This window comes from Sinocyclocheilus rhinocerous, unplaced genomic scaffold (assembly GCF_001515625.1).
Source record: "Sinocyclocheilus rhinocerous isolate Xijiao unplaced genomic scaffold, SAMN03320098_v1.1 scaffold603, whole genome shotgun sequence".
In the NCBI taxonomy this organism is placed as follows: domain Eukaryota; kingdom Metazoa; phylum Chordata; class Actinopteri; order Cypriniformes; family Cyprinidae; genus Sinocyclocheilus; species Sinocyclocheilus rhinocerous.
This window is the reverse complement of record NW_015656630.1, coordinates 2,014,919-2,025,788: the sequence shown is the minus strand read 5'-3', so window position 1 is coordinate 2,025,788 and position 10,870 is coordinate 2,014,919. Positions and strand designations below refer to the sequence as shown.

At 35.0% G+C, this 10,870-nt stretch overlaps 1 protein-coding gene across 3 annotated transcripts in view; it reads right to left on the bottom strand.

Moving 5' to 3' along the window:
• LOC107720667 (cell adhesion molecule 2-like) overlaps positions 1 to 10,870 on the bottom strand; it is a 437,719-nt gene that overhangs the window by 244,576 nt on the left and 182,273 nt on the right. The window lies entirely within an intron of this gene.

Sequence of the window (10,870 nt, the reverse complement as noted above, 5' to 3'; positions counted from 1 at the left end):
ACACAGGCCAAGATCAGGACACGAGAAAACAGACAAGGCAAGACTAAGATAAGGCTATGGAAAAACTAGACAGGCTCCGTAGAGCAGTTATCGCTATGAGTGTGATAAATTCTATACAATACTCGGCAGTTTGAAAGGGATCTGAGTGAGTGTTATATAGTGAATGTGTGATTGGTTACAGCTGTGTGCAATCAGTGCAATGGATAATGGGATATGTAGTCCAGGATGACATGCAACAGTTTGTGTAGTGCGAGAGTCAATGTAATGGAAGGGTGACCTCTGGTGGTGAGTGAATTGAAGTTCATAGACCGGATTCGTGACAATTTCATCTTGATTTCAGAATTCTTGATAGCATTTTCATTACCCCAGCTAAAAAACAAGTATCGTATTGAATACTTTCTTTAAAACTGTTAATTTAGTTTGATAAAAGTTCATTTAAATATTTCAAAACTAAAACAAAACAATATTATTTTGTTAAAAATTATTTAAAATAAAATAAAAATTTTAACATAGCTCCCAAATTATTATAATAATATAATAATTAATAAAGACCAAATAAATTAATTACAAGGAAAATAAGAAATAATATTAACAAAACAAAAGAAAATATTTTAATTATTAATGGTTAAAAAAAATTTATTAAATATTAAATGTAGCTCCTGAAATAAATAAATTAGGGCTGTCAGTCGATTAAAATGTTTAATCTAATTAATTACTTGATGTTTCGATTAATTCATCTAATTATTCGCAAAATAAAATTGACTGTGAAAATACCCACAAAAGATTATTTAAAGCTATTTTTGTGTTAAATGAGAAAGTATCAAGTAAACATTACAAATAGTAGCTTTAGAAAGAAAAATGTTATTTGATTCAACATAAAATTAATTACACAAACATTTAGGCTATAACATAAACTATGGAACATAAAAGATAATTTGAGAAACATCTCAGTATTTTTGTTCATACAATGACAGCCATTGGTAACCAAAACAGCTTTGTTACCAACAGTCTTCAAAATACCTTCTTTTATGTTTCACAATAAACTCTGTCTGCCAGCAGGTGGCGATAAATGCCTTTATGATTCGTTCAAACGGCTGATTCATTCAGGAATGAAGTAAATGGCTCTCTTTATGAATAGGCTATTGAATCATTGATTCACACGATTTGTTCAAAACGCGGATTCATTCAGACACTAAACACTGCTGTGTTGCTCGGAGATGCAAAACAATTCTGCTATGGCTTTATTTGTTCTCTGCAAAATTGAGCAAAAGCACATCATATTGTGTTTGAATTATAACACAATATCAAATTCTTATTTACTGAACTGTTGTATAAATCACATTTAAACTTGTGGTATTCGGGACAAAATCAGCACTTGTGTAATGTAACACTGCTCTCACTGCTCGTGTGATAGCCTATCACTTATCATATGATATAAATATGAGACAAAACAAATACAAGGGCATTTTTTGCACCAATATCTTGAATTTTACGGCATAACTGCATTTATGGAGTTGTTGCCCTGCATCATATTTGTCAACAGTCAACTGTATGAAATGTAAGATGACATGCAGGTCTGGGGGCGGGGCCAGTGCGTTAACTGCGTTAAAATATTTGAATCTCGTTATTTTCATAACTAATTAATCAAGTTAACGTGTTAAACTGACAGCCCTAAAATAAATCATTAATAGTTTTCAGTTTTCAAAGTTTTCAAAGTTTTAAATTGTTCATTTCAACAGTCAGTAATAAAGTTTGAAATAAACAAATTACAAGCAATAGAATAAATAATAAAATACAAATATAACAAAAAATATAAATAATAAAGTAATAAAATTACATATTTTAAAATAAATAAATAAATCTCAGAATTAAATAAGCTTCTAAAAGGTTTAAATTTTGAGTAAATTTTATATTGTTCATTTCAACAGTCAGTAATAAAGACCGACCAAACAAACAAACAAACAAACAAACAAAGATACAAACAAACAATCAAACAAACAAATAAATAAAGAATGTAGTCTCAGAATGAAACTTCTAAAAGTTTTCAATTTTGTGTACATTTTTTTTATTGTTCATTTAAACAGTCAGTAAACAATTGTGTAGACATTAAATAAATAGATTGTCCATGTAAATTATGTACGTATAAATCAACCAATCAATCAATCAATAAAACTTCCAAACACTGAGTGCAAACCAATTTGAAAGTTTGACATTCTCGATATGAGTGAAATGAAACTACGCTCAAATAATTCCTTATTTAACAATTCACTTCTGCTAATGCCACTAATGCCATTATAACTAAATGGAAATGGAAATCAATGCTTCATCATGACATAATTAGAGAGGAACAAAGCCACAGGAGTTAAATGAGGACGTGATAGGTCAAACGCTCAATTGAGGAATAAAGATCATTGATATTCAGGTTTGTCAAACGCCTCATCATCGCGTCTGGTCGCCTCCCACAAATTGCTGGAAAACACGATGGTTGCTGTTTAATGGCCATGGGGACGCAGTCAAACAAATGGAGCACGAATGTCATGCTGGGCGAACCCAACAATTAAATACTGAAATCATAATCAAAACACTGGTGATGAGCAAGTAGCACATATAGGGCGAGCCTGAAAATGTCACATTATTTACGACCGAGCTCAAACATTGACCTTGCCTTGATACAGGGAGATATAATTGCATTTGAGCTTTGCTCTCTCTCTCTCTCTCTCTCTCTATATATATATATATATACATATATTTATACACATTTTATTATTTATTATTTATGTTTTTATATTTCTAATGTTCTAATTTCTTATTTTATTTCAGTTTCAGTTTTAATACATGCAGTACTTGAACTTTATTATTCTAAATTTTCTTTATTTATTTACAAGATAGTTTACAAGGTAACACTTAATGTATACTATTTATACTTTATTTCAACTAAACTGTTTTTGCTAACAATAACATCACTGACAGTGAAAGTTTGTTCGATAAAATGACAGATGGCAACAGCAAGGTAGGATTGATTAGTAATGTTTTTAAGGCGGGGCTTAGCTAAGAAAATTCACACTGAATGACTCTTATATTTAAGATATATGTACTTCCACAGTAAATAGCGTCAAGCTATTTACTTTTTGTAAATAAAGTATTAATTAACTCATTTACAGTGTAAAACAAGTGAGCATTCCCTGAAGCACTTATGCGACTCATTCATCATCTGTTGATATTAATTTGAATACATCCTTGTTGGTTGTTATTAGTCATGTACCTCAGGGTGCATCTTATGTCAGACGGTTAATGTTTATTTCATTATATTTGTTATGTGCATTACCCTAATGGTATTATGTGTTTGTTTGTAATTACAAACTATAAAATATACAGTACGGTATAACAAATGTCATCCAGTGCTGCCACATATGCTGTCAATGGGTTTTGGCAAACACAGATGGTTTTTAACAGTAAATATAACATAATTTTTTCCTACAGTACACAAACAATGCATCATGTTACATAAAGTGAAAAAAGTCCATCTTTTACCAAACAGGCAAAAAAGCAATTTCATAATTGCCTGCATCGCCTGCATCAGCACTTAAACACAAACATAATTCGGTGTGTGTATTTTCTTGAACTCTCCTGTGATGTTTTGAAATGGGTTTAGTTGCTATGGTGAAGCGAAGGTGACGAGAAGAGATAAAAGAAAGAAAAAAAAGAGAACTAATGTAATTTCAGTAGCGTTTCCTTTGAGTGATGTGTGTTGTAATGGGGCGGTAATTGAAGAGGCCAGCTCTGAATCAATAGCAAAGTGGAGCATGCGGCATGAATCAGCCAAATCGTCCTTTATGACACAACCACCAGTTTTCATAATGAACGAGCAGCCATCCCTAAATTGACAACTGACTTTGGCTGTTACGGATACAGAGTGCGCATGCGGTGTATGAAAGCATGGTATGTATACAAACAGGGTAAATTAATAGAAAAAAAGAAACAGAAACCACAAAATAAACCCCCAGACGAGGCGTTGGGCCTACGTTCTGCGATGGAGAGCAGATGGGATGTATAGTACTGAAAACCTAGCACAGACTGCTGATGGTTCATATTAAGCCTATGTAAACATTATTTGTCTTTCTGTTCGAATGATGAGCTCCGAATAATCACAATGCGTTGTTCTGATGAAGTTTAATGCAGTTAGCTCCTGTTCCGTGAGCTTTTCCATCCAAAACTGCCATCTGTTGATGTCATGTGCTCCTCAAAAGCTATTCGGGAGCAGGTGGCTGCTGTTAAAATGGCATCTCATCCTCTCTGATCGGCAGACACCAATCAGAAGATAAATTAAAACATACTACGAGCGTAGTGAGAGTCAAGCCATCTGCTATAGGTCAGTTTTGCCATCCCTTCTTTGATTGGTCGGATCTGGGTTTGGTTAACTGGTTGCCAAGGTGAGAAAAACATACTGTTAGATGTTAATCTCATAGGAGACTTTTGACTATCAGAGCGAAGTGATAGAAAACCTGTGCAAAGGGTGGGTAAAGGGGTAGTTCACCCAGAAAATTGTCATTTATTTACCATAATTTTGTTCCAAACTTGTATGATTTTTTTTTCTTCTGTTGAACATGAAAGATGATATTACAGTTGCTGGTAGCCATTGACTTCCATAGTAGGGAAAAAAAATTACTATGGAAGTCAATGGCTACCGGCAACACCGGCTCCTGCGTCCGCAGCACCGCACGCATGTGTCGTGGTACTCTTGTAAACGTGCGTCGAAGACTGACACGGAAGAGAAAAAATTGTTAAATAAAATCTTTATTTTTGTTTTCTTTGCACACAAAAAGTATTCTCGTAGCTTCTTAAGGTTAAACCACTGATGTCACATGGATTATTTTAACGATGTCTTAACTACCTTTCTGGGCCTTGAACGTTGTAGTTACGTTTCTGTCTATGGAGGGTCAGAAAGCTCTCAGATTTCATCAAAAATATCTTAATTTGTGTTTTGAAGATGAACGAAGATCTTACGGGTTTGGAACGACATGAGGGTGAGTAATTAATGACAGAATTTTCATTTTTGGGTGAACTATCCCTTTGGGGCCAGATTTACTAACAGCTTGCGCCAGTGTAAACCGTCTTTTGGTGTTAAAATAGTACTGTCAGGATTTACTAAAGACGCCTGACCTTATTGACTTTATTTATAGGAGCTTCCCTTTCAGACACAACATTTTTGGAAGGAGAATATTAATTAAAATGAACATTTGCGCTCGTCAAATTACTGGTATTTGTGCCATTATTTAACGCTCAGAAGAAGCATCTCTTAAAGCAGGTGGTAATTTGCACTGCTCTTGGTAGATTGTGGTGGTCATTATGGTAATGATCTGGATGTGTCTGTGTTCTTTAATGTGCGCATTGTTAGTAAATCACCCACAGAATTTTTCCCTCCCATCCATCGGTGCTTTTACGCTAATTTGCCCTGTTTAGCAAATCTGGCCCTAAATCTCAATTTTTAACATTAATATAATAGCGATTTGTGGAGTCAAAAGTCATTCCTTTTCAATAGGAAATCTGAAGTGACAAGTGTTAAGGTGGGTTCGCATTTATCGCCGCTTCACAAAATTTTACTGGCGCAATCCAGTCATTTCAATAGGAAATTGCATGATTGGGAATTTCGCTTGAGTACAAAAAAATTCCCAACGCAGATTTCGCTACTTGTTCAAGTTGGTCCAGAAAGCTGCTTGGTTTGAAAGTGACTTCTATGTAAACTGACCGTTTTTTTTGCCAGTAAAATTTTGGTGAAATTTCGCAAACGTGACTGCAGCCTTTAGCAAGTTTTACATTATGCAAATTATCACACTAGCAACCAATAACAACTCAATGTCAATGCTCCATAGCTCCCAGAAGTGGCCGACCAATCAGATTAAAATGTGAATGTATGCAAATTACATGTAGATTTCACCTGAATTTGTTCATATACTGTTATCAATCTCCCAAGGGCATCAAGGAGACTGATTTCTCCATCATGCTGTATTCTGAAACGTCTGAGCCTGCACAGCTTATAAACCAGAACTTGAAAGCTGAAGGTATCTAATTAAGACAAGAAGCAAGAGCTGTGACTGAATCACATATCAGCCTTCGGATCTAAACTTGGTAGTTTCATTGGGCCAGTGGCTAATGGTGACCCCGGGGTTGGACTTCCACTCAAGCGTGAGGGGGGTTGAGAGTGAGAGCACATCTTTTTTTGCCCCTTCAGATATAATTGGGAAGATAATTCACCACTCTTGCCAGTCCACTTGGCCTTGCCTGGGTAATTGCTCCACATTAGTCATCTGCTCAGAAATGTAACTAGGCTTATACATTTGCAGGACCCCTACAAATATGTATTTATTTTTTCCATGTATGAGTTTGGGGCAGGACAGTTTGTCTGACCAATGTCAGACGAATCACAAATAAATGACTCGAATGAGTGAATTAAAAATCAACCAGTGCAGTCCAATTCAATTGCAAATGACTCTTATGAGCTGGTTCTTTTAACGATTCGTTCAAAAAGACTGAAACTCAGAAGTTATCCTTTGAATCAGTCTGACAAGCTTATTGAATATATCAACGCATTTTAGAATGATTACTGAAAGATTATGTGACAATAGATTTAAAAAAAAAAAAGAAATATAATTTAATAGAAAATAGAAATAGTATTCAGGTGAAAAAAACTGGTATATATATATATCAACAGCATCTGTTATATTATATCAACTTGGAAACATTTTTCTTTCACACGTACAGTACAAAAACACACAGTGCCACATTCATAAACACACATTTAGGTTTTCTCGCCTCACTAATGACTTCCTAAAGAGCAAGAGCCTTGCTGAAAGATTTACAAATTAGATCTCTCTTTATGTCCCAATCACCGCTCTTTATCTATCCATCAATAGCTCCGTCGGCCCCCTCCCCTCCATATATACACCATGATGTACTAGCAGACCATGATAACCAACTAATATTAAACTAAATATGTGCGAAAAATGAATTATAGGTGTCATCTTGGAGCTTAAGAACCATGTATTTCTCATCTAGAGTACGGTTCCATCAACAGATCACACTAATGCCACAAAATATGTCTTATTACAGCTCACCATAAACCACCTGCTGATATTCACACTCCAGGAAGGAGAGAGAGGTATTAGTTACACCTCTACATTGCTTACATACTGCTTTAGTGCTGTGTGAAACGTGTTGCGTAAGATTGGTTCACAAGGAAGATGATGCTTATCTTGTGATGTGAATCTCCCCACAACTGCAGCCGAGCCCTTTCTGTCCTCAGCAGCAGGGGCTCACGGCTGAAACACTAAAACAGCACATCTGAATCATGAGCTCTCCAACGCTCAAACATCGGCCCCAGCAGGTCAAAACCAAGGGCTCTTACCTGTGAAGGCAAAAGAGAAAGAAGAAAAACAATAAGATTCACAGTCACATGCATCATAACTTTAACTTTTGTAATATTTATGAAGGTTTTACTACAAACTAGGGTCATATCAATACCAAAATTGATTACCGAAACTGGGGCTGCCAATAGATTAAATGTCATTCTTCATTCTACCCATTATAATGTTATTTTCCATTTTACACATTTTTCAAACTGCATGCAATTAAATGCAATTAAAACATATTTGATATGAATAAAAATTAATCAAGCCTTTAAATAAATAAATAAATAAATAAATATTCCCCACACAAACTAAATTAGAAACATGTATACAATTATGAGTATGTATACAAATTTTAAAGCAAGCAAACAAACAAACAAATAACAATAAATATTATAACTATCTACAGTATTTATCCATTCATCCAATCACGATCAAGGTTGTTATTGTTAAAAAAACTAAAATCACAACAACAACAACAACAATAATAATAATAATGATAATAATAATAATAATAATAATAATAATACTTTAAATAAAACAAACATTACCTGAAATAAAAATAAAGTAAAATAAAAATAAATAAAAATATAAAATAAATTTTTCTTAATTTTAGTTTAAATAATTTCTAATTTTCATTACGTTTAATTTGAAGTACAAAAATAACAAAATAAAACCCTAAGCCTAACTTAAATATTTAAAACAAATAATAATAATAATAATAATATTAAAAATGACAACAAAAAAACTATTTAAACTTTAAAATAAAACAATAACATTAAAATATGAACTATAAAAAATAATAATACTAAAATAACACTGATCAGGATTTGATTTATAGAGAAAATACAGAATGAACCAGTTATAACAGTACATTTGTTATTTAATTTTTTTTAAATAATGCATTAATGCATTAATTTTTGTTTGTCTGATCAGTGGCAGATGAATCATGAACATAATGCTTTTTAGTGAATCAACAACATACAGTACAACCAGTTTAGTCCTGGTGAGTCATAATCAAAGCTGGTTCATTTTAATGAATCATTCAAAAAGACAAACTCAGATAATAAAATTAATTCCACCAAATAAATTCCACTGTCAAAAACAAATTTTTGCTAAATGCTTTAGCCGTTTGCATTGCAATATTTCTGTCGTCTGTGTGCATGAGTAGCATTGCAAACACACACTGTGCTCTCTGGGGCCGCTTTAGCCCTCAGGACAGCCCTCATTCCGTACTCCTGCTGCGGTCACTCTGTGGAAATGGTGAATAATGACCCAGAATTCCGTGCTGTTATCACAAAAACCTCCCCTTCTCGGCGTGATTACAGGCCAGCTGTTCCCTTCACCCCACCAGCAGACATTTAAAAAAGCGTGCAGCCCCTTAATGAACAGTGACTGTCACAGCGGCCCGCACATCTAAAGAGCATGCTAACCCTATGGCTGCTCAACAATCCTCCCCGCCAGGCTGTCAGCACGCCTGAGGCCTTAAGCAGCAGCATTTTTTTTTTCAATACGTAACATCACATTAAAGCTTCATAGGGCGAATGGTACCCACACTTATCAGGACTTGGCATGCCAGCTAGTGGGAAGCCTCAGGATGGGAGGACACCTATGACATGCATTTTTAATGTGCTCATAACTGCCACCCAAAGCCACGGAGAGAGTCTGGTCTTCAGCTGAGCTGAAGATTTACAGCCCTACCTTCCGTTCCCAATCTGAAAATAACCGCTTTAACATAATCCATAAAGCAACACCAATAAAGGCAAAGTGGTAGCCTGGCTTTTATTACTTAGGCCTACGCATTTTCATGTCAAATGTATTTATTTTCATTAGCTGCAGTAAGTGTGATGATGGGTTATTACAAAAATATAGTATTAATAATGCTAAAAAATGGTTATGAAATCAGTCATGATATACATGATGCAAAAACAACAACAAAACATTAAAAGCAGATATATCTTGAAATAAAAGAGCTTTATACTAATGAATATATAACAAAAATTTAAAAAGAAAAACTGCACATTCACAAGTACATCCTATATATATATATATATATAAAGGCAAACTGTACATTCACAACAAACGTAATCTTATGTTATGGTTATTTATAACATCATAGCATATAACATATAACTGCTTACATATAAGTGCCTAGAATGATGTGCAAATGTGGGAACTATGAAAGCACAGTGATCAGCCAATCATAATTGACCATTCACGAGAGCTTGATTGACAGGCGATCTGACCAATCATAACGTCAAATCCACCATCTTGTCCGACAAACAAATCAGACAGGAGAGTAGATTAACTTCGGTGGACTTATGCTGCCTTCCGTGCTCTCGAATTGTCGTAAATACGAGTTTCCTAGAAAAAAAGGGCACATGAACACCATTTGATGTCGTGTTTACCACTGCGAAGTTTGGAACTAATGTTAAAGGGGTCATATGATGCAATTTCAAATTTTCCTTTCTCTTTGGAGTGTTATAAGCTGTTCGTGCATAGATAAGCTCCCTAAAGTTGCAAAGACTAAAGTCTCAAACCCAAAGAGACATTCGATTAAGCTATTTAGTTGATAAAATTGTGGGGCAGTGCTAAAAAGTTTGTTCCTGAATGTCTGAGTGCGGCCGCAATGTGATCTGTGTGAGTGACTGAGCGTGTGTGTGCGTTAGATACAGTGAAGACAGCGCATTAGTTTAGAACTCTTCTAATTTTTATTTACATTTTTTAAACGTAGAGAGTGTGTTCATTTGTGCAATGATAAGCTACCAGCAATGTAAATATGATTTTTAAAAATATTTTAGAATGAGTACATTACAATATAAATTTATTAGAACGAGTATTACTTCATAATGCAGAGGTCAACTGCCTGTTCTGCCAATAGTTAGAAATGGCCCTATAGTATGCAATGTTTCATAAACAGCTGTTTTACTAAATTCTTCTGAGGTGAAATTCAATGCAGTCCTGTATCGTGATACGTATCGTATCGCGACTTTGCTGGTGATACACAGCCCTTGTATTGACGTCTTTCTGTGGTTGAAATAAAATACGTTCTGATGTTCATTCATGTTTATTTAATGCAAGGCGCTACAGCATTCTGTCACGACACATTAAACAGCTACAAAATGGAATTTATTGTTAGAATTTCTTAAAAAATGTCAAAATTTGAAAACTGAGACCATGTTTCATACCAGAAGAAACGTTACGTATTGTAACCCTCGTTCCCTGAAGGAGGGAACGGAGACGTCACGTCGGATGACCGACGAATTGGGATCTCGCTTAGAGAGACCACTCTACTTTGAGTGTAAACTAAAAGAGCCAATGCACATTGTCTTGCGATTATTGCATCCAGCTGCCGCTGATCACAGCGTGAGTATAAGTAGGCAGCCGGTGCAGCGCATATTCAGGTTTTCGCTGAGGAGCCGAGCCGGTGACCCGGCCGCTCAGCGGTGGTACAGGAGCTGTGGCGA